Below are 25,211 nucleotides of genomic sequence, written 5' to 3'. Positions count from 1 at the left end.
TAAGCAAAAATAAAAATCGCCCATAGCAAAAATAATTTTAAAAAAACATGAATAGTAAGCTGAGGCTGGGATTGACTTGTCGGCCCTGGTCCTGAAGTTGACTACTTTTAGATGTGCTTGCAAATGTGTACAAGCAAAATAGCGTAATTTACAATGATGGATGCAGTTTACTATGAATCCTTTGGAAAACATACAGCTGGCAAACTCGCACAAGCGAGCTCTAAGCCAGACCTAAAGAAGCACTACATTGGATTCCTCCTATTGCCCTTCAGGAAAATGGAGAGGAAGTTAGTTTCCCTCATAGAAGAAATTACTATACAGCGGCTCTTTAAAAAGAAATGCCAGAGTTAGAAAATATGCAACATCACTACAATCGGAAGTGGGGAGTTTGTGCCAGATTAACAAGCGATGCCGCTATAATTTTATGTTATTTCTTTAACTTCCTCGTCCATCCTACCAGATCATTTTGTGCTGCTCAAGTAGTAATCTGTTTAGTGCTTGTGAGGCTATTACTGGCACTGACAAGAACAGCTAGGGTGACAGAATAGAGGGACAAGGGGAGAAGAGACAGACAGCGGAGAAGGAGGGTGGTTGTCACAAAGGAGATAGTGATGAGATTATGCAGAAGAAAGACCTGTGGGTGGGACAATGAGGCATAGTACACACAGGAACCAGAACAGTGGCAGGGAGAGACACACTGCTGAGAGAGAGATTATCAGTGAAGTGACAAATAGAGACTCTAGAGAGAAAATCTAGGCGAGAGAGACAAAGTCTAAAGAGGGGTTGTAGAGGAGATACATTAGGCAATTAGGCAAAAAGAAATAATACTCAGGCACAGGCTGTCAAGGCGAAGGTTAGGAAAAGTCTGAAAAGGCAGACCACAGAGAGAAATGCTAGCAAAGCAACAGAGGTAGATACACTGCAAATACGAAGGACTACGTTGAGAGGGGAGCAGAGAGGACTGAAGGTTAGAGGTAGAGAGACAAACTCGGAGTTGCAGGACCTTATAGAGAAACTTGACCTTTGGCCTCGTTCGTCATGGAACCTCTCTGTGACTTGAGATACCCTCATAATGTATGGCAATGTGTACTTTATCCCATATGCATCCAACCCAAAAACATTCTGGATCTTTTTAAAAGCAGTTACCGAGAACTCAGTTCATGCCAATTAAACGATGTGGGCCTGATTCACAAAGGTAAACGTAGACCAAAAGTCTAAGTTTAGACCAAAAGTCTAATTTTACTACTAGTAAATTTAGACTTTTGTTCTAAGTTTAAACTTTTGGTATAAGTTTAGAACAAAAGTCTAACTTTACTACTAGTAAAGTTAGACTTTTGGTATAAACTTAGACTTCAGTTCTAAACTTAGGCCCAAATGTAAGGGTGGCATTGCGCCATTTAATACCACAGCGTCATTTTTCTGATGCTAATGTAGCGTTAGATTGCCAAAACGCAGCGCCATATCTACAAAGTGATGCAATGCATGCATTGCGCCACTTTGCAACCCTCTACGCCACATTATGCGTGCGCCCTGCATAATGCATGCAAAGGGGGTGTTCTGGTGCAAATGTTGACGCTATTGTGCTAACGACCACCATGGTGCACTGTATTGTAAATATGGCACAACCATGGTGTCATTTGGTGGGGTAGGGGTGACGCAAGAAAAGTGGCGCATCTGGACGATGCACCACTTTCTTGTAAATCTGCCCCAACACGTTTTTTTTAAGACAGTGAATACACATTCAGCACAACCTATTGAAAATGTATCTCACCAACTTGCAGTGATTTTTGTCATATATGGAAGCACAACTACCCCGTTTCATTACCTCTGCCCCATTTTAACTCCAAGATTAAAATAGTTTGTGTGAAACACCCAATGCTGCACTGGGCAGTAGATGAGATTGAATGTATACACATCATGGAATAAAAGGTTTGCCTCTTTTATTCCGTGCTTCTGGGTTATATTTAAGAACCGGTCTTTGGTGTTTCTTTTATTCTTTGTACACACAAGAGGTGACACCAATGAACAGCACCTTACATTCTACATGTGTAATATAAGCATCTCGCTAGGGGGCAGTGTCGGAACATCGACTTCAGTATTGCTGTAGTCTGTTAGTCTTTGCACTTTATTCGCATGGTACAGCCCTTATAAGTGGACATTGGCACTGCCTTTGTTGCCAGGGGCGAAGGAAGCTGCTCTGTTAATGATTGCTGGGGTTGGGGGGTGGAAGGAGTATCCTGAGGTGATAATATGCGGGCAGGTGACAAAGGTCTGTGAGAGAAAGACTTGTGGGATTACCTGAACCCAAAGCACGGTAGCTCGCGAGACCGGCTGTCCAGGCGGACAAACGAGACCAGGTACGTCGAGGCTTGGGGGGAAGTGGACATCTGAAGGGACAGGGCATCCATGTGTATTAAATACTAGAGGGGGGCGACCCACTGCCTCAGCTCCACGCCCTTATGAAAGGAACTTGGACCAAAAACCGCGCAGTCTTCATGCGGTTTCTGCTGCCCCCTCTTACCTTAGGCAACATTTTCAGAAATAAGTTTCAAGCTGATTTATTATTTATCACATGTATTTGTTTAACACATTGTACTGGTGTGCTCATCTGAGATTTAAGGACAAAACGTGTTAAACGACAGGGAGAGATACCCACCTAGTGGTTGAATTGCAGAACCTTGACATCTGGGATGAATCCGGGCTTCACTTCATTCGGAAAATGTGTGATTCTAGGCAATTTGCTTTATTTGACCGTGCCTCCTTTTTCTTTAGCATCACTTTGAGAGTACTTTGAAATGCATCAGTTCAGGATGTAAGGTGTATAAAACATCTCTTGCAAACGTTTTTGAAAGACTTAAATATTGCGTCATATTTAAGAAGCTAGGCCAGCTATAAAATACACATGGCAACTGATTTGCCTCTTATATCAACAATGGCATCATCGTCAGGGCGGGGAGGATGGCATGGATGTTTCTAAGTTCATGTTTAGAAGGTATCACTCCTAAAAAATGTTACTTGGTGCAGGGGTTCAGTTTAATGTTTTAAAGTGAAAACGCTTACGTTAATGCCGAGGTGTCTTTTTCCTATAGTTATATGTAGTTTGTTGCAGGATTTACATTCTAAATATGTCGGTGGCTCGGCTTGCTTTATGGCTTTTAGAGTCAAGCTAGGCCTTTATTCGTCTCTCAGTGTTAATTTGCTGGCTCGCTCCCCTTTATTAAATGCCTGCATAGTGTTACTCTCGCCACCCTTTGCCCTCCTCACCTGTCCCTGCTTATCCATCACATCACTCCATTCACTCGCCATAGATCTTCATGTGAAAGAGATGTGGTAGGTACGTATTCCTCCTGCACTTATGTTCACAAGCTTGGCGAGTCAAAGCGTTGTAACTGACAAGTGTGTTTTTGACTTTGCTCATTGGTTCACATCTTATTGGCACATGAACGGCTAAGTCGATGCAATGTGACTTAAACCCGTTGGTAGCCGGAGCACTTTTCAGCAACAGAGGGATGGCAGATTAAGTCATCATTCTGTCTGGAGGACTCAGCTGCCGCCATGCATAGGTGTCATTTTGGGTTCGCATTTGCGACCCCTGGCCTGCCTCCTGCGACCCATGGCACTATCTTTGCGACCCAAGAGCCCAGAATGCAAGGGTAGCACCAGAAACAGCGGAAACAAGACATCTTCTTCTGAAAATAAAATCAACTTTGGATTTAAACATCAGTTTAAGTCTGCTTTGTTGGAGACAAGCCGCAATTGAAACTTGCAACTATTTGAATATGTCCCATCAGATAAGGGATTGCCAAGGTGTTGCCTAGCAACATATCCATGATCCCCCGACAGGCCCAAGACTCTACCAGGAAGGACCACGCTTCACTTGCAGACTCACTGGACAGCATGAGAGGAGTTAGGACTCCTAACAGTAGTCTGCGCCCCTCTTCCTGTGACGCTGCCCCCCAATTGTTCCTTTGGGTTTGTGTAACCAGTGCTGCCAACAATCTTATAGAAGATTACAGTAGGTACTTCTATTATTTCCATTTACAGTAGCTATGCTTTGAAATTGCTAATGTGTCACATGTCCATTTTCAGTGTGTTTTAAGTGTGTCATTTATTTGTCTTGTGTGTGGCACTTTGCCATTCAATTGTAAGTACAATTAATCATTTGTGCCTTGTTAGCAAAGTAAATTACAGAAAATAGCCCTCTACCCTTCCCCAACCTTTGTTATGATTTGAGGGAGCATGTTGCTTTCCGGGTCATACGTGTTTTCTATTTATATGAGTTCTTGGTTTAAAAACCGTGAACATGATGAAAGTGTGTCACTTTTAGCACATATAAGAAGGTTAATAAAATCTGAGGCCCACAAGTGGATGTGGGAGTTGCTCACCCGAGGGTGGACAGTGTTGCGTTTTGATCTGTGGACAAGTGAGTGTAGTAATGCACATTTTGACACCTCTTAAAATTAATGTTTGACTGGGTTTCTCTATGGTGAACACGGGGCTCCATGGGGCTACAACTTACAAAATCACAGTTTTAACCACAGAGTGGCTTTTTTGGTATGTACTAAACCCATTTTATGATTCAGTAACAAGTTATAGAATTATAAAATGGGTTTAAAAATGCATGACTAATTGCGGCTTGAAAGGGGCATGTTTGGGCCCCGCATCCATACTGCAGTTCACAGTGCAATGTCTCATGTTTTGTGGCTGTACTCCTGTTGCAAAACATTGAACAGTTACTGACACCTCATTTGGGCTGGTATTTTATTAGCAAAAGTGAAGAGGACATCTTCCCTTTTGAGATGGTCCCTGGAACCACTGCCTACTCTCAAACTATTAAAAACAATGTATTTTTTTAAATGCTGCCTCCTTTACGTTAAGAAATGTGGGTTGCATTAAAAAAGTGATCATAGACATAGTGGTTTACTGACCCCAGTAGGACAGTAACCCTAAGATGGCTACCAATCGGATGAGTCACAATTTGCGACTTACTTTATGAATATTAATGAGGAAGCTTACATTGCAACCCATTTCGAATGGACATTTAGCAAGCCAACCTATTAGTAAATAGGTCAATTAGTCAAAGGTTGGTCCACAATTTGCGACCATTTTTTTGTGAACAGAGTTTATGTGCAGCTGGCCTACTATGTTTCATGTTTTCAGTGGGAAAGGTTCGTGCTTTTGCTGTTGTCTTAGTAACTAGGACAACTCTGTAGGTGTTTTATGTTACAGGTTAGCAGCCCAGGCTGCAGGAATTGCTAGAATTAATAATTTCTAAGTGGAGTAAACTGGGTTATTTCTCAGGAATGATGGCTAAGTGGTAGACAACTGGTTAGTGGAGCTGCTTATCTGGCACACTCAGGCACTACAGATAACACTGCCAAAGACTTGGTGCCATGCTCTGCTGTCTTTTCCGGTTCATGTGGCAGATCATTGTGGGTAGATGGCCCATCTGTCACCATGAGGTCAAAGGAGCCCCCATACCAGGCAGTCAGGCCTTGCAGAGCACTCTCATTGTGTTGTGAAGCAGGATCAGTCACAATACGTCTGAAGCTTGACAATTGCTGCCAGGCTCAACTGCCTAATGTAATCTGAGAGTGCACCGAGCAGTAAGTTACACGTTTTGAAGGACAACACTCTGGTAGAGGCGGAGAAAGGGCTGTAATAACAGTGACTATCTGTTGATGGTCAATCAGATGCCCCTCCAGTCCACACAAAACCCTTTCTTACATTAAAGGGACCTTTCCTTATGGTGGCCGGGCAGAGCCATTTGTCATCTTGTCCCACTGGCCTGACTCCACAGACGGTGAAGACTATTCTTGGTAATAAGGCAGACTCTCCACTCTTCCATAGTTATTTCCTCCCACCATTGTCTAGTCCCTTAGTGGTGGCTGAACAGCACCACACTTGTGTTGATGGGTCAATGTAGAAACAATGATCACTTAATGAATGCAGATGGAGGAATCTAAGATTGTAGAATAGTGGTCCATTTACAGTTGAGCCCGAAACTAATTGCACTGAATCTTGCCATAATCACGACACAGTTTCATGCTTGGTCTCAGCAGCCATGATGTGTCTCTACACTGTTGTATTCTTATGAAGCTCCTGCAGTTCTATATTTCTGTTTGGGATTGAGTGTAACATTTTATTGATTCAATTGTGCCTACGTGTGATGTTACAATTTGTTGCATTTCACACATTGGGGGCCACTTTATCACTACAGGTGTGAGACATTGTGAAGATGAGCAACACACAGATTCACTTAAATGTTTTTTAAGTAGAAGTAAAGCAGGTCATCTCCAACAATGGGAGACATCTTAACTGCAAGTAGGCCCCTTGAGCCGCTCTGTCACCATGCACTCATGCTTCCTTGAAGCTGGAAATCTCACACTAAGAGGTAGCATTCCCAGCAACCAAGACTACCCATGAGCTTCAAAGGGCTAATATGAGACCTGTTTGACAGCCCTTCAGGCTGCCGTGCATCACAGGCTAGTTAACAATTTGGCAGTTTTCACCCACCCAGTTTTGGTGTGCTGATGGCAGCCCAGGCTCACTTGTTCCCAGATCTGGGAATGGCAATGTTACCAATACATAGTTGCTGCTTGTGTCATCACTGATGTGAAGTCTCGCCTTGCATAGGCGGGGAGGGCCACACCAAATTTAATCAGCCTGTTGTCTATTTAAGCCCAATGTTTAGGAGGGCTGGGCCGGACCCACGTGCACTGGTCATCCCAGCGTGGCCTACCTGGCACCTTGAAGTTTAGAGTGGTGAATTTAAAGCTGAGAGGGTCATCTTAGCTTGAAAGGAGTAGAACTGAGCCTGGCACTCCTCGCTTGATGAGCTTAGCCCAGTGGTTCCCAAACTGGGAGCCGCGGCTCCCTGGTGCGCCATTAAAACTAGCCAGGGGTGCCGTACACAGTTTGGGGACCACTTAGCTATTTCCAGTTCAGACACAATAAAACTACAGCCAGTGGTTCTCAGACTGTGTGCGGCGTCCCTGGCTAGTTTTGATGGCGCACCAGGGATCCACTGACTGCTGCCAACTGAGTGCATTATAGTGCCAGATACCATGTTCATTTTGTATTACAAACACTTACTGCACTACTCCCCCATTCCATTAATCATTTTCCTTTCTCTCTGGCATTAGCCACTTTTTCTTTGCTTGCACATTGTGTCCTTCTTACCCCTTTATTGTTTTATCCCCCGTCCCGTGTCCACCTCTAGAATCCTCTTTTCTTTTTTCTTGTCCTTCTGTCTCTTCTTGTTCTATCCTTGTGTTCTATCATTTTTCTGTGCTCATGTTAACCTCTTACCTTCTTTCACTCTCCCTTTTCGCCCTTTCTCTAATTGTGTCATTCTCTTTCTGCCTTTCTTGCCCAATACCATTATTTTTCTATGTTCTCCCACCACCTTCTGCTTTTCTCCTTGCTCATTTACCTCTCTCATAATTCTTACAACTTGGGCCTCTCTTCCTCACTTTCCCTTTCTCTGCTGTCTCCTTTCTCAGTGTCTCTGAGCCACCTGTATCCCAATATGTACCCATCTGTCTAACAGCCCTTTTGTCTCCCTGCCTCACATAAACATAACTAGCATTCGTGCAGCAAGTGCGATGGCACCAGAGCCCAGTGATATTGAGAGACCCTTGTACTGCTACTTTTGCTTTCTTTTACTGTCGAGCAGGTAAATGGTTACCCAATCTACTTACTTCCATTAGGGTCCATTGAACACGTCCTGTGTCACTTGGTGACTTGATGGTGATCTTCAGCTTGACCTATGTGTTTATTAGCCGATAGCATGTAGCAAAGGTACAAGTTCATGAATTCTTTGGCAAAAAACAGGTTAAGGAGATGGACACTTTGAGATTTTTTTTAACTGTGATCACCATACAGCATACATAGGAAACGATTGCATATTTGCATCATGTGACATAGCAATGGTGAAATACAATTGCAGAGAAGTGTTAATAGTTGATTCAGCTATGGGGCTTTTACGGCCTATCATGATAATCAGAACAGTCCTGACTAGCCATTATGCAGGAGCATTCTAGGTTTCCATTCCCCCTCTTCAAAAACATCCCCCATCCATAGCCCCTGTACTCTCGCCAGGCACCCCCCACTTTTTCCCATTTTTTGGGTAAGCCTGTACCCTGATGAATCACTTCCTCTGCCATCTGACAGCAATCTAAGTCCGACTCTAATTCCTCAATTTCTTGAGGGTGCCCTCCCCCAAGCCCTTGCTATATTCCATTTGGCCACCCCTGCGGTACTGTGAGACCAAAGTATCTTTTACTTTCAGTGCTCCACACCTTTCCAAATAGATTCTCAGTCATATTATGACTGAAAACTTACTTGGAAAGTTCATAATGTGAAATAAGTAGGACATTGAAGGTAAAACAGGAGTTAGGTGCTTTATATTTTATGGAAAACAATAAGGCATGTCAACCTGCAATCATTCTTGTGAGTTCTTAGGAGATGTTATGTTGTGTGTATTTGTAAAGAGCACTATCACCCGCAATGGAATCCTGGCGCTGAGCAGGTGTGTGTGCCTAGCCTCGCTTGTTGTAGATTGATTAATTGAAAAGCCAAGGAATCAAGGGGAAAGGAGGAGGCTATGGTGTGGAGTGGGAGGTCATTCCATGCTTTAGGAGCTATGTAGGAGAACACCTTTCCTCCAGATCTGGTTCTGTGTATGCACTGGATGTGTGCGAGTAGGAGTACTGGGGAGTGAAGGTGATTGTGTGATTGGTAGAAGGAGATGCAACAGTTCAGGAAGGTGGTGGTTAATTTGTGCAGTGTCTTGAATGTGTGTGTGAGGAGTTCAAATTGAGCATGTTTGTGCCTCAGTAGCCATTGTAGTTCCCAGAGGTATGATACGATGTGAGTTATGTGTGAAAGATTGAGGACAAGTCTGGCTGCTGAGATCTGGATGGTTTATTGTCTTTTAGTGAGTTTCTTGGTGATCTTGGCGTAGAGGTGTTCTCATTGCTCAACTTGCTGGTGACTAGGGGGTGAGTGACAGTTTTTGTATTGTTGCTTGGGAAGCATTAGAAGATTTTCCTCAGCATCTTCAGGGTGTGGAAGCAGGGTGCAGTGATGGTGTTGACTTGTGCGGTCATGTTCAGTTTGCTAGTGATGATTATTTCATGGTTCTTGGCATGGGTTATGGGTGTCGGTCTGAGTTCATCCAGCCAGCAGTTGGAGTTCCATGTTGAGGTGTTCTTGCCAAAGATCACATCTGTCTTGTCGGTGTTGAGCTTGAGACAGTTGGCTTTCATCCAGTTAGTGAATTTGTTTATGCAGGCGGTAAACTTGTTTCCTTTGTTGGGGGCCTTGTTCGAGAAGGTTAGTATGAGTTGAAAATTGTATGCATGGAAAATTGTTGTTTTCATTTGTGTTGAAGTAAAGTAATTGAACAGGTAGATATAAGTTAGTACTATGTGCATGTTACATGCAAGATTATGTGCTACAGCAACTTTGCTATTAGCAACTTTTGTGCTAGGAGCCCATGTTTCTTTCTCCCCGGTGTACCGAATTCTCCTCTGTTTCCCAGAGCACGGCTGGATCGCTGTTCCACATCTTAGACATCCCCTCCAGTCCAGCCCGGCCACCCCCCCACCTTCGCTCCCTAGTTTCAACATCCACCACCATGGACGCTGTCTGCCTGTGCACCATTGTTGTGCCTCTGTGCTGATTGGTCTGCCAAGTAGAGGTCAAATGGGATCCATATGTCTTGTGGCCTGCTAGTGACTGGCACTAGCAGTCAATGCTCCATCAATTGTTCCCGGCAGTACGCCACATCTGTGATCCAGTCATCCACTTTGGGTACAGCTGCTCTTCCCCTGTGTCGTGCTGTCTGATGTTTTACCATCAAGAACAACATTGCAGCAAGTCTATGCATCCCAGGTGATATGTCTGCCACGTAGCCTAGCAGAGCCACCAAGGAGATGGCAGGTATTACAGTGCCAGTAATGGCTTTAATTGTCCTCTAGACATATTTCCAGTAGTCTCTAATTTGGAGGCAGATTCATGCCAAGTAGAGAAAGTCAACCTCGCCCTCTCCACATCTAGTGAATTTCATATTGCTGGTGGGGACCAAGTTATACGATTGGAGGGGCATGAAATATAATCTATGCAAATATTTTTAAATGAATGAGGCAGAGTCTATATTTCAGGGGTTATGCCCTCATTTGTGAACAGCAGTAATGCCACTGTTGGTCAGGTATTTCTTTGGCTAAAACCCGTTGCTAGTCTCCTCACACTCTAGGCTTGGTGACTGGGACTGTTGCCTGCTTAGTATTATAGAGCCGTGTGATAAGGTTCTTTGGGAAGGGCATATTCAGGAGGTCGTTGTTCTGCTTTCCTTCTCTTATCTTATGACTGAGCTTACAAAACCTCTCTGGAATGCACTTCTTAGTTTAAAGAAGACATTTATTGTTATTATTACTTCACCACGAGGTTCCTGAGAGATGAAATTAGTAGAATGGAAGCACACGTTTAAAGGTAGTCGCAGCAATGAAAGCAAAATATATCAAAGTACTTCTCAGTTGCAATGTACACAGCAAATACATGTGATTATATTATTACATAACTTCAAAGCAAAGCATAAAAGTCAAAATTGCATCACAGAAGGGTCTATCACTGCTTCATCTTTCTGGGACCTGCAAGTTGATGACTCCGGTTCAACTGCGAGAAAGAGATTTTCTAGCCAAACGGGGACAGGCAACTGACGTCCGTTCCTGTCTGAAGACAAGATATTTCTCCTCTCGCTGTTGCCCAGGGCCATCGTTCCAAAAACGTGCCCCCTCCTCTCAGACTTGGGAAAGGAAGGCAAGCCTTAGGAGACTGTCCAGATCTCCTAGACCCCTCCTATTCCCAAGGCTGAGCCGAAAGGAAAACACCAAATGTACGCTCTCTTATCAGCTAGACTTTGGTGTGAAAAACACAGCTTGGTCTATCATGTGGAAAAACACAGCTTGGAAAAACACAGCTCATCTGCAATGTCTCAACTGCAATGTCTAACTCCACATTAAAGCCAATAGGCAGCTAACCTAAATACCAAATGTAATGTCTAACTCCACATTAAAGCCAATATGCAGCTAACCTAAATACCAAATGTAATGTCTAATGCCATGTTAAAGCCAATAGGCAGCTAAACTGAATACAGAATGTAATGGCTAATGCCATGTTAAAGCCAATAGGCAGCTAAACTGAATACCAAATGTAATGTCTAATGCCACGGTAAAGCCAATAGGCAGCTAAACTGAATACAACATGTAATGTGCTACTGGTGAACATTGAGTAACTAATATGCACAGTGGTGAAACACAAGTCATTGGTCAAACACAATTAATAGCATCACACTCCACCCTATGACCAATGAATTTTTGTTTACATACCTCTAATTAAAAAATAAAAAAAACATCAACACAAAAAACATTCTAAGCAAATCAGATTTGAATGATAAAAGCAATCACTGTAAAGCAATGGAAGTGGATTAACATATTGATCTCATAACCTTTCACATCAGATACATCTACAATGAAAATACTGAAGCTTATGTACTCTGATTGGGATAATAACTGATTGAACAGTGTCTCTAAAACAGCGAGTGGATGTAGCATGAGTTCTACTCATGTAAAGGTACACGGTCCACATGAAAGGTTTGCTGGAATGTAAGCGAAAGTCAGAGTTCCACACAAAAAAACACAGATTGGTCCCAGGTAGAACTTGAACTGAAGGCGCCAGTTGCGCAAAATGGATCCATAGGGTTTGTACTTTAATCAATCAGGTTCAGGTTGGGGTTTCGGTCCCTTCCCCGACCCCACACCCGAAGGGAGACCACACAGCACACTCATGGTCAGTGGCGAGTCGTGGTAGGATCTGCAAAAGAAAAAAGTATGACTTTTCTTGCACATAACATTTGTCATCTGAAATGTGCCCTCCTTCTTCCTTTCCTTGTTTTATAATCAGCAGGACGTTTTTGGGGCCCTTTGTTATAATTTCTGCATGTTCTGGGGGGTCATTTGGGGCTTCAACCCACACCTTAGCGCTGAGGTTTTTATCTGCTGCACCACAGCTTCCCTTTCCTTGCACTGTCAGAAGGGCTGGGGGAGACTCCTTCTTTACCAAACCTCCATTCACTGCACTTTTGACAAGTTGGGCAATTCTGTCTGCAATCTGTATGAATAAATCAGATTATTTTCTAGTTATCAGCATAATTTTGATTTCTCCTTGGTAATCTGCAGCAATCACTCCCCCTAAAACCTGATCAATTTGCCATATCTGTCCTGGTAACTTTCCTTTCCCCAACTGATCTTTGACTGTTTATGGGACAGATCTCTGTTGTGCGTGCTGACAAATAGGACAGTGCAAAATCACAGTTTTTATCAAATCTAGGGGAATGTGCATCTCTCTAATCTCTGCCCACCTGTAAGTGGCTTTTTCTCCCAGCTGTCCACATTTCTGGTGCACCCACTTAGCCATCCCCACTAAGTCAGAATTCTTGGTGGACACTTCAGACTCTGAATTTTTCTCTTTAACATCTGCAAGGGAATTGAACCAGTTATGTACAAGCCATGTGGAAAACCAAACGGCTAAACCATTGGCGGTGAACCAAGAATCAGTGTAAAAATGACACATCTCAAGCAGCTCTTCTTTTAAAGTCTGCCACATTGTACAAATCTTAATCAACTGTCAGACAAACATGCTTTTTATCCTCAGGGGACACAAATTCAAATGGTGCACCCAATTTTATTGGTGACTCTTTTACCTGTGGCACTCCCTGCACCCTCTCCTCATCCCGAAAAGGGGCATGTGACACCTGTTCATGTAGGGCTGCAGTGACTCTAGCCCTGTCTTGCATGTACCAGATCCAGTATATGATATTAGCCTCCTTTGCCTGTCCTATACTGTGAGAGTTAGGTGAACTCATCACCCACTGCATGCTTGATATTTCAGGTTTCAGAATTACATTATCATTTAATGTCAAGTGCTCAGTATTCACTAGAGCCCAATAAAAGTCAAAAGCTTACTCCAAAGTTCCAGGGGCACTCTTGTCCTCCCCTGTTCCTGATTTACATGTAAATCAGTGTTTCCCTCTTGCACTGCGCAGAAACCTAAAGTCTGAATTATTTCATTTGCCAAATCAAAAGGGCGCAACTGCTCATGTTTTTTCCTAGTTACTTTGTACCAAAGTGTTAAGATTTCATCCAGATGAGGGCTATACTGTTTCCAAAAATCAAACAAGCTCATGAAACTCTGTGTCTTTTGCTTAGTGCAAATAGTAAGAAACTCTAAAATCTTTTGTTTTACTTGTGACAACTTCTGTCTATTTTCTGGGTTCCACTGAATGCCCAGTAACTGCACATTTTGCGACAGTACTTCTGCCTTGTCTGAATTAATTTTAAACATCGTACTTTGTAAAAGCGGTCTGTAAATCAAATTCCTAACTCTGTTCTCAGTATTATCTGTTAAGGAATGCACTTCAACTGACAAAAACTGTGGCTGCTCTGCGCTACGCTCTGCTCACACTGAGGCTCAGACTGGCCCACAGCTGTTTTAACCTCCTCATTACTGGAATGGGAAAAGCCAAATTCTTCTAAAACAGCAGTTTTATAGATTTCAGCATTATCTTGCAATAATGTGTTCTGGCTAATTTGCTCACGTAAATTCTTATTTTCATGTTCTAAGTGCCTACATTTCTCCTGCATTTTTCTGTAAGCAGACAAAAGTATCCAAACCCTTCTGTCAAGAACAAAAGGAACATCATTTCTTTCAAAATGCACAGTTTCTAAATATGCTTCTAAACACTCATCCCAAGACTCACACAGTCCTGATAAATAAGAAAACATGTTTCTCGCACCATAAGGCAGTTTAACTTCACATGCATTTTCAAACATGGTCTGCCGTGCTTCTTTCATTCTCTAAACAACAAAAAAGCAATTACACTTTTAAATAGTGCACTTCCAATCTCCAACTCCGACTCCCAAGACTGCCGACTAACGACAAAATGTTCTGCTTTCCTTCTCTAATCTTATGACCGAGCTTACAAAACCTCTCTGGAATGCACTTCTTAGTTTAAAGAAGACATTTATTGTTATTATTACTTCACCACGAGGTTCCTGAGAGATATAATTAGTAGGTTGGAAGCACACATTTAAATGTAGTCGCAGCAATGAAAGCAAAATATATCAAAGTACTTCTCAGTTGCAATGTACACAGCAATACATGTGATTATATCATAGCATAACTTCAAAGCAAAGCATAAAAGTCAAAATTGCATCACAGTAGGGCCAATCACTGCTTCATCTTTCTGGGACCTGCAAGTTGATGACTCCGGTTCAACTGCGAGAAAGAGATTTTCTACCCAAACGGGGACAGGCAACTGACGTCCGTTCCTGTCTGAAGTCAAGATATTTCTCCTCTTGCTGTTACCCAGGGCCATCGTTCCAAAAACGTGCCCCCTCCTCTCAGACTCGGGAAAGGAAGGCAAGCCTTTGGAGACTGGCCAGATCTCCTAGACCCCTCCTCTTCCCAAGGCTGAGCAGAAAGGAAAACACCAAATGTATGCTCTCTTATCAGCTAGACTTTGGTGTGAAAAACACAGCTTGGTTTATCATGTGGAAAAACACAGCTTGGAAAAACACAGCTCATCTGCAATGTCTCAACTGCAATATCTAACTCCACGTTAAAGCCAATAGGAAGCTAACCTAAATACCAAATGTAATGTCTAACTCCACGTTAAGGACAATAGGCAGCTAACCTAAATACCAAATGTAATGTCTAATGCCATGTTAAAGCCAATAGGCAGCTAAAATGAATACAGAATGTAATGGCTAATGCCATGTTAAAGCCAATAGGCAGCTAAACTGAATACCAAATGCAATGTCTAATGCCACGTTACAGCCAATAGGCAGCTAAACCGAATACAACATGTAATGTGCTACTGGTGAACATTGAGCAACTAATATGCGCAGTGGTGAAACACAAAGTCATTGGTCAAACACAATTAATAGCATCACAGTCATTTACTACAGATAGCCTGATTGGCTTCTGAGGGACAGTCAGGCGTGCCTTCCAGCACACAGCACACATTTGGTAATAGAGAAAGATGACTACATGCGTTTGGTAGTGGGCTCCAAGTGTCCATATCTAAGAAGGTCGCTTTAGTGTCTTCCCCAGCCTGGGTACTCACCAGTGACCACACAAAGAGCTATGTATTACAGGTCTTTATTCCTCTCTGTGTAACCACAAATTCAACATTCAAAACCTGCTTTGACTTCAGCACGTTCTAACACTTACATCATGGTTCTATGGAGTCCTTCAGGAGCCAAAAGAGTTCCATCATTCATACTCCCACGTTGAATACAAATTTCAATTTTTTACAAACATATGCACAATAATAGCTCTTCGATGAGCCTTTTTGGTGATCTGATTACAAATTCTGATCGTGTTTTCGGAAACTGGGAATCAGCAACAGGAGTGTCCATGGACTTTGTTGGCGATGCAGGAACAACAGCAGTCTGGGATTTTCTAATTGTCCTTTCTGAACCAGTCTCTATGTTGACATTAGTATCTGATGAGTGACATTTCTGAAATGTGAGGAATCTTGTTTAGTGGATTTCCCAGGACGTTGGGCAGTCCACATGTGTTCTTTGCTGATTACAGCATGAAATGGATCAGCTTCAAATGGAGCATCAGAATTATGTTTTCTTGACTGACAAACAAGCATTTGATCTCCAATTGTGAAGACAATGTTGTCTGTTGTCTCCACAGGCCTTCATTTTCTTTCAACGATCCAAGTCCTTCATACAGGTTTCTTCTACAGTTCTTGACCTTGGATTGGTCCATTGAGGTAACTCAGTCATCGTTGCTCTCCTGAACATCAGTGTTGCAGGGCTTTCACCTTTGGTCAACTGAAGAGTCAAACAGTAAGTTTGTAGGGTAGAATTCAAGACAGTCTTGAAGTTGAGCATTTCCAATGCAGCACACTGAACAGCTCTCTTTGATGAACTCATGAAATGTTCTACATGGCCATTAGCCTGTGGCCACGTAGGTGTGTTCCTCTGATGCTTCACGTTAAGCAGATTGAGAAAGTCTCTGAATTCTCAACTATTGGAAGGTGGGCCATTGTCATATTTTTAAATTGCAGGAATACCCCTTGTTGCAAAGATACTGTCTAAACTCTTGATGACTCTGTTGTCCTGAGTGATAGATGAGCGGTCTTCTATTATTGGAAAACAGGAGTATTCATCCAGAATCACCATCAGGTGATGTCCATTGTCAAGCAGACTGAAAAAGCCAACAGCAATTCTTTCCCATGCTTGCTCTGGCAACTTTGACATGTTTAAAGTGTGCTGAGTGATTTTTGATGACAGGCAGTTGCATAGATGACAGGTCTTTAACTCTCTTTCAACTCTTTCATCAAGATTAGAAAACCAAACTAGATATCGGAGAGCTAGTTTTGTGGCAACAGTTCTACAAAGCCATTCATGGGCCACTTCAATTATCTGTTGTCGCAGACTCTCTGGAATGACGATTCTCCAACCTCTCAGGATAATGCTTTCTTGCATCATGGACAGGTCATCTTTGACATTTTTAAACCTCTCTCTCACTGTCACTGGCAAGAGGTTGAGTATGTTGCTTCCATGACGGATGTGTAATAATGTCTTTCAGTTTTAACATGCCACTATCTTGATTCATGACAGTGACATGACTGACAATTTGTTCCAACTCAATGGTAGCAAGCATGTTCGATTTAACAATGAAGTTTATGTAGGTTTCAGCTTTCTTAGACACTGTGTAGGAGCTCTGGAGAAATAGTCGGCAGGGTTTTGATCTTTCCCCAGATTATGCACGACTGTGTAGTTGTACTCTTGTAATCGTAGACCCCAAAGTTCAATGTGAGTAGGCTCCTTGGCCTTTGGGTTGCCAAAGATGGTCAGCAACGCTTGAAGATCTATCACAAGCGTAAGAGGTTTTCCATTTGGGAACACGTGGAAATGTTCACAAGCCCACAACTCTGCTTAACTTTCTTTTTCAGGCTGTGAATAAGCACATTCAGTCTGGGATAAACTTTTGCTTGCATATGCCAGTGTATGTCTTCAAGCATGTGGGTGTCTGCTGTGCTGTGCAAAAATAGCGCCTAGCCTTTCTGGGCTAGCATGAACAACAACTTCTGTATGGAGCTTTCGATCAAAATATACCATTTCAGTAGCTTTTTCAGTAGCTTGTTTGATTCTGTTAAAGTTTTGTTTGCTTGCATTGATGTGACCAGTGAAATGGAACATTCTTTTTCATCAACTCTCTCAATGGAGCACTTACAGTGGCAAAGCCTTGTATGTATCTGGAACAGTAACTGGCCATGACAAGGAATGAATGTAACATGAGAACATCTTGTAGGAGGCTGGTAGTTGACAACGCTGGTACTTTAGCTGGATCTGGTGTCATCCCCCCATCAGAAAAGATATGGCCAAGCATTTTAGCTTTGTACTATTGAATTCACATTTCTCAGCATTCAATGTTAAACCTGCATCAATAAGTAAACAACACACTTGCCTAAGACCTTTATCATGCTCCTTCTGTGTAGCTACAAAAACAAATATGTCATTGCTATAGTTGAAAGCATTCATGACAGGCTGTATGATATGTCGAATGACATCTTGAAAAATCTCTGCAGCTGATGACACACTGAAACTCAGGGGGTCATTCCGACTTCGGCGGTCCTTTTACAGGACCGCCGAAGCCGCTGCAGACAAAAGACCACCAGTACTGGAGGTCTTTTGCCCACCATATTAGGAGTGTTTCGCCAGTGCGGGTGGCGAAAACAGCATTTTCGCCCACTGGCCCAGCGGAACACTCACCACAACATTGACGCCGGCTCGTAATTGAGCCGCCGGCAATGGTGTGGTGCGTCGGATGCGACATCACCCATTGTGCATTTCGCTGCCCGTACGCGCGATGTGGCTGTGCATGGGGGCCCTCGACACCCCCATTCCACCAGCCTTTCCATTGCGGTGTTAACTGCCATGGAAAGGCTGGTGGATGGGGACTCGTGATCACCAGGGCAGTGCTGCCCTGGCGGATTACAACCACCGGGACTGCCAGGTTGCAGGCTGGCTGCAGCCTGGCGGTATTGACGGTTGGACAGTGGCGGCTCCGCCATGGTCATAATAGGGCAGTTGGACCACCCTGTCTGCTGTGGTCTGACCGCAACGCGGGCCTGGAGGTCTTCAATGACCCCCTTAGTCTTTTGTATCGAAACAGACCATTATGTGTAGAAAAGGTTGTAAAGTACCTTCTATTCTCCTCAAGTTCCAATTGATGATATCCTTTATTTAAATCAAGGCGAGAGCAGACCTTCGCACCATTCAGTTGTGTTATCATGTCAGAAATGTGCGTACTTGGATGTCGTTCTCTTGCAGTTGCTTTGCTCGCTTCATACATATCCACGCAGATGCATACAGCTCCTTCACTCTTCTTTTGATTAGTACCACTACGGGAGAACCCATGGCATCGGACCACTAGAACGCTCAATTATATTATGTTTAAGTAATGATTCAAGTTCCTTTTCGATAACTTCTTGTAAATCAAATTCTGCTGTGTCCTCAATGATTTGCAATTGTACTTTCATTGTCTTAAAATTTCCTAACACATGAAACAACAAAAGGAACTGACTTACTATTTCTTGATGAGCATTCGTGTTGCAGTGCACTGACATCAATCCCATATCAGCAGTTGTGCAGAAATGGAGTAAACAGGCACTTGACACCGTACCTTGAAGCACTGAAGCACATGAAAGGGCACTTGCACTTTTGTTTTCTTGTGTTTCATTGTTGCTACAAATGAACCTTTACTTTTTAATGGTGTTGATGCAGCCCATGTATACACTTTAGTTTTCAATGGCGTCAACGTGGCAATGGAGATAGTTCATTATATTTTGCCCCAAGCATAATATTTATCGACACACCACTGTCAATAATGAAAGGTATTGAACAACCGTTTGTTTTCAGTATAATCTTTGGATAATGTTTGAATGACTTTGATGCTTTTTCATGTTGATTTTTCTTTGACTGGTATTTTTCTTCAGATGTGGCCAGTCCATCATGTGCACATTTTTCTGAGGTAAACATCAACATTGCACAATCATCATCTTAACTTTCACTTGATATATTCATACTGACAAACTTTTTGATGATGATTTTGATGACGATCAACTTGGTTTGGTGCAAATTTGTCTCAACTGATGTTGTCGCTTGGCTTTGTGGACATACATCAAACGATGCTTCTTGAATGTTCGATCTGCCGTTTTGTCTTCTTGATGTGATGCACTTACTTTTTCCTTCACCTTGCAAATTTCCCACAGCCTTTGCATATCTGTCTGATGGTTGGACAATGCATTGTGTGGAAACGACAATCCATATCTGAAACATAACTTCCCTTTTCACAGAAACATTTCTTTGTGTTCTTCAGCTTTGTGTTTCTGCTTGCTTTTCATGTTCATGACTGATTTACTTTAGTCACCTCCAGCCTTCATGTCAGCAACTTGTTGATCGGCACACTCTTCAGCTCCGGCAGCCAAGAGAAGTCACTCCAGACTGAGAGTTTCTCTCAACATTCATTGTCTGAATGAATAGTACAGGCATCCATCAGTAACTCTGAGACGTATTACTTTCTAATCAATAAATTAATTAAACTTACAGTGTTTGGTGAGCATATCCAATCTCTCAACAAATCTGTTTATAGTTTGACCATCTGTTTGTCATTTTTGACTGAAAATGTACCTTTCTTAATCTACATTTGGCATTGAATGGAACTTGAGATTCAAGGCGTCTTTAATTTGACAGTGCGTAACTTCATCAGCTTGCAGCATTTTCTTTATGACTTCTTTTACACCTTCACCAGCAAAATTCTTCAGGCATTTGATAATTGTTTTGTTATCGGTTTCTTCTAGCTCATCAATGAATTTATCAAATGTCTGTATCCAAGCAGTCCATCTATTGCCAATATTTTGCTGTTTGGTAGTGGTTTCAAGTAGGCGTCATTACAACAATTTGTGGAACTTACTGATATTGATTTAAATGTTCTGTCGAGTTTCATCTGCTGTCCATCAGGACCTGTTCCATTCATACCTTCAGCCAGGTCCTGTAAAGTGCTGGCCTCAGGATCATCGTGCCTGCGCTCTGTCTGTGAGGCACGGCCTTCTTCTTTAACACTGAGTAAAGGCTTTGATTCTTGCAAGGGTTCTTCACCCTTATTGCACCATACATTGGATATACTGCACCTGGTTTTCAATGACTTTAGTGTTTCTTAGAATCAGGCATTCTTTTGTGCTTTTGACAATCCGGTTGATCTCTTCCTCGCAGTGATTCAGACCATGGCATTGTTGTATAATTTGCTGTCTCTATTTGCTGCACTTTAAAAAACTGGTTGTATTTACCTTCTGTATTAGCGCTCTGTGTACTGTATAGCTTTATGCTGCAAAGTAGCAGAGTACCTCTCTGTATGGCCTTGTCAGCAGGTTCTTAGCCAACAATGTGTAGACTTCTCAATGAAGCTTTCTTTATCTTCAAACGCTTCACACTGGCTGGAGCTGTGCTTTGACTCTACATACGGCAAACATCGATTCTCCTTTTCCTTGAGTATGGGGGGAAAAGTCTGATTTTGTACCAGTGGTAGTGTGGGTGAATAGAGGACTGGTAGATGGGTCCTTGTGCAGAGTGTAACTCACCTTTTCCCTATGCTCCATTCAATCATTGCTGATTATTATTAGCTACTTACCTTCTGCTTTCTCATAAAATTGCTCTCACTTAGATCTCTGCCTCGCCTGCCCTACTTCCCTCAATTGGTCCTTCAATAGTGCATTGTGAGGGTGGAGCAATGACACTGTTTGGGGTCTAGCCACTCTACCTCTACCTCTGCAACATTTTTTCTTCCTTCAATAACAAACCTTTTACCGACCTTAATCTACACCTTATCTTTGTAATTTAATTCCCCAGCATTTGCTGAAAGAAACCTAGTCTATTATCTTCTGAAGAGGTCGCTGCAAGGTTTTTACAACTCTGAAATACACAATAAACTACTTCTATTTAATGGCTTTAATCTTGCCCACTTTTTCCCTTTTTTTTTAATCGCCATAAAATACACAAATTGGGTTTGGGATCATGTGGCTCTGGTGAATGGCTCTGCTTCTCTTGCCTTGTATCATTCCACTGATGCTTTCACTATCTTGATTATTCATGTTTCTGTTCTTTAACCTTTCATTCTTAAATTGACCCTTATCTTGTCTTGGTCCCCTTTCTGTTTCCTTCTTAGAGATACATTTTTCCTTTTTTCCTAGAGTTGATATTTGTTTGTGTCAATCTTCCAGTCCCTTGAATATTTGTTCTTTTGGGTGACCACTATTAGTGCTTTTATCCATCAAATGCCTTCTGTGTTTATGGGAGTTTTACTCTTTTTTTGGCCGGGATTAAATTTTTCTTTTTTTACTCAACCCTCTGCCTACACCATATGACAAACCTTTCTTATAGAACCTAGGATCCCCTCATTTTTAAATCAAAATAGTGACACAAAGACTGATTCTTGCTCTTTTGCATGTGAGGCATTTGATTCTGGTGTGATTCTAACCAGCCTAACCAAAAAGCGCATACATTTCTTTCTTTCTTTCAACTCTGTTGCTATGGACTGTAATAATCTTTTCTGATTTTTTATTGTGTAATTATTCAGTGACACTGCTGCCAAAATTCAGTGAAGAGTTTTCTGCATAAATAAAGTAATATCAGGGACCGTGACTAGCGGCCGATGCGGTGAGACGCTTCTCTCCTGGCCTCCACCTGGTGGTCCCCCATCCCTGGCCATCCTGACTTCACAATAGCCCCACTAGCCCGCTGCATGCCGTAAACCCCCCTGACCCGAACTGGCCCTAACTTGACCCTCTAGTTGCAGCGCAAATAAGGAGACAAAGGAGGAGGGCCACATCTTCACTGCTATTGAGGTCGTCCCCTCACTGCGGCCCATTTCGGTGCTGTGGTGGCAGCACCTGCAGCCTGAGCAGCATATGAGGGCCTCGGCTGCCTGACACAAGGGGGTCTCAAGATGGCGGCATCCAGGCAACCCCCCTCGCATGGGGTGAGCGGGATGGGTACCTGAAACTACCTCTGCAGGCACTGGTCTGACTTTGCGGGCTCCAGAAGCGTGGGAAAGCCTGGCCCTCCAACCCCTGGAACTGTTGGGGACATTGGCTCTATATATTAGAGCTGGAATGACTGTGTAGTGGGAAGTATACTCACAGGCCCTCGGGGGGTACGCCTTATTGATATGATGAGCACTCGACTGGTGCAGTGCATATCTGAGACAGGCACATAACTCTACGAGAGGTGAGCTGGAGGGGCCCACAGACTAAATCATGATGCTGAGTAGCGAACAGCTAAATAGGAGTGCAAAGCCTGTCCTTGAGGCCCACACCAGGCGCGTTGTGATGACCTGGATTTCAGGAAGCCGGCTTGGCTTGTCGCACTGGATCCCATGCTGTGGTGGATGCTGAGGAGCTGACTGGCAGAAGGGGTAGCGCAAACAGGGATTGATGAGCACTGCCAGAGGCGAGGGGGTCCTGGGATGCTGAACTCCCCCAGCTGTGCGCACCAGTGAGTACTAGCAAAACATGATCTGTGCAGGCTCTGCTATGAAATTGCCATATTTGAGGCTAAGTTGCCTGCATCTCAACTCCATAGTTGCAACTGGAATTGAACAATAGTAGCTACCAGTACGGGGATCTGCTCCTGATGCTTTAACAATAGCTTCTGCAGACCAGGCAACAAATAAAAAGCACTACGCTTACAGTAAAGACACCCTTTGCGGGACCCCTACGGAGTTACGCAAAATCAATGAGGAATTTCCCACCTGAGGATACAAAGACGGAAGCACAGTGGCTCCCACCGTGATCGGCGGGCTGGGAGCAGGACCTAGGAGAAGAGCTGGACTGGCAGGAGTGTGCCTGGAAAATAGCGCTCTGAAAGGCCTCTAGCAAGCTACCCATGCCTGGGCGAGGTGCACTCACCAGTATGGGCAAAGTATAGAGGTAAAGAGATTGTTACAACAGAAGCAACCAACAGCGGAGTGCTAACCTTGGGAGGGATGGCAATCCTTACAGGAGAGCTCCTGCAGGGCCCAATGCTGAAGGACATCCTACAAGCTATTATAGCCACTAGAAAAGCACTGGAAACTAAGATAGATGCGCTGTGTGCGGACCTCAGCATCTTTAAGGATGATCACAGGAGGTTGAGAGAAAGATTCACCACAACGGAAAGAACACTTTCAGTGCAGGCCAGACTGGTGACAATTGAGGCTGAGGTAAGGAACTTCGCACAGAAGACAGCAAGAAAAGGTTGCGGAAAAATAACATCCACATACTAGGCCTGCCTGAACAAATGGAGTGAAAGAACGCACTGACTTTTTTTGAGAGATGGTTATGGGATGAGATAGTTCTAGAAGGGCTCGCCCCCTTTTATGCATTAGAGCATGCTCATAGGTTCCCAGCCAGGCCACCACCTGCTGGGACGGCCTATTGTGGCTCAACTCCTGCAGTTCTGAGACAGTGACCACATATTGGCGAGTGCACAAACAAAGGGTGAAATCACAGTAGATAATCACAAGGTGAGGATTTTTCCAGACTTTACTAAAACCATACAGAAGCAGAGAGCATCATTTCCTGAAGCAACGAATAGGCTATGGCATCTGAACATGAAATAGCCATGCTCTTTCCTACTTGTCTGCAGGTCTCAATCTCTGAAGGGACGCACTTTTTTAGACACCCCGGTAGGTGTGGGACTGGCTGGGCCTGCATGCGCCGGCTGGGCCCACTGAGAGCCTCCTTTGGAAACGAGACCACAAACGAAGAGGAAAAAGAGAGACAGGTGGGCCCCAGAGGAGGCACGCCATCTGAGATGGAGGTTATGAGAGACCGACATAGGGCATTAGAGCCAATGGTGGCAATGAGTAAGAGGACAGGAGAAGAAGCCGTTAAGATGGTGGAGAACAATGCTATTGATACCGCCTTGTCCAGTAATAACAGTTTTTCTGTTCACTCGGATGAACACTTGCCCAGAGTCACCCCAGGGACAGCAGATGAGTTATTTTGAGGACAATTGAGAAAGCAGTGTTGGTGGCATGATGTTTAACTAACCTAGGAAGGAGTTCCCAACACCTGTCGAGCTGTGGGGAGGTATCATGATATCCCTTTTTATTCAGTTGCAGGGGACAGCTAGGGATTTACACTTCTCATCTGTCAGTTGAAAATCTGTGTGCTTTGCATGACTCAATTATGTTAACCACAGCTAAGAGGGCTGGGCGGGCTGGACTCAATGCCGTACTAGTGCCAGTGGGTGGGGGAACCAGGTGAGACACGACTTGCTATCCACAACCACCTTTCCTTAGCTCATTGGTGGCTGCTCCCACCAGTTATTGAAAGAAGTTTGCATGGGGGGGAAGGACTACTTCTCCTGGGGTGGGGGATTAGTTGAGATTTTTGTTTTCAGTTATGGAGTTTTGGGGAGTTGTATGTCCTAGATTGCTGTTCTGCAGTCTTGCTACTTGAGGGATGCACAAAACCTGAATTGGGTTGGGTACTTTTTAGCTGGAGGTTAGATCGCTAGAGACAAGATTACCCATGGCAACCACCACAGCGTACAAGATAGCCACCTGGAATATTCTGGGATGCATACTATGGCCAAGCGATATAAAGTCCACTCCTACCTACAGCTACGAGGGGTCCAGATCGCCCTCATGCAGGAAACACATCTAACTATCAAATAAAGTCTAGCTTTACAATGCAGATGGCGAAGCAAAATCTATTACACTACATACCCCACATATGTGCCTGGGGTACTGGTCTGGGTATGGAGGGAGTCCCCTTTCAGCACACAGGCAATATGATTGACCTGGCTGGCCAATATGTGGTCATGACGGGCCGTCTGGATAGCTGAGATATAGTGCTGGGTAGTATTTATGGTCCCAATGTAGATCAAATGCATTTCTTCACAGAACTATCCCGGGTACTAGCACCCCACTTGATGGGCTCCATCGTTGGGGGTAGATTATGATTGTGTAGCGGATTTGAGGTAGAACCAATCACATCCCCAGCTTTCAGGGACCCAGACCAAGCGAGTAGCCCACTTCTTCTTGTGCTGGCAGACTAAATGGGGGCTCATGAATGCCTGGTG

The 25,211-nt window shown here is 43.6% G+C and overlaps 1 protein-coding gene across 3 annotated transcripts in view; it reads left to right on the top strand.

Annotated features, from left to right (window-relative positions):
- CDHR2 (cadherin related family member 2) overlaps positions 1-25,211 on the top strand; it is a 497,387-nt gene that overhangs the window by 47,554 nt on the left and 424,622 nt on the right. Inside the window, exon 1 of one of the 3 annotated variants that reach the window (XM_069244565.1) lies at positions 2,254-2,357. The exons of the other annotated variants lie outside the window; for them this stretch is intronic. The gene's annotated coding sequence lies outside the window, so the exon portion shown is untranslated. Of the gene's footprint in view, positions 1-2,253; positions 2,358-25,211 lie in introns of those variants that run through there. 3 annotated transcript variants of the gene reach the window in all.

Source organism: Pleurodeles waltl, chromosome 7 (genome assembly GCF_031143425.1).
Source record: "Pleurodeles waltl isolate 20211129_DDA chromosome 7, aPleWal1.hap1.20221129, whole genome shotgun sequence".
In the NCBI taxonomy this organism is placed as follows: Eukaryota; Metazoa; Chordata; class Amphibia; order Caudata; family Salamandridae; genus Pleurodeles; species Pleurodeles waltl.
Note: the sequence above shows the minus strand (reverse complement) of the source record. Positions and strands in the feature narration are given on the sequence as shown.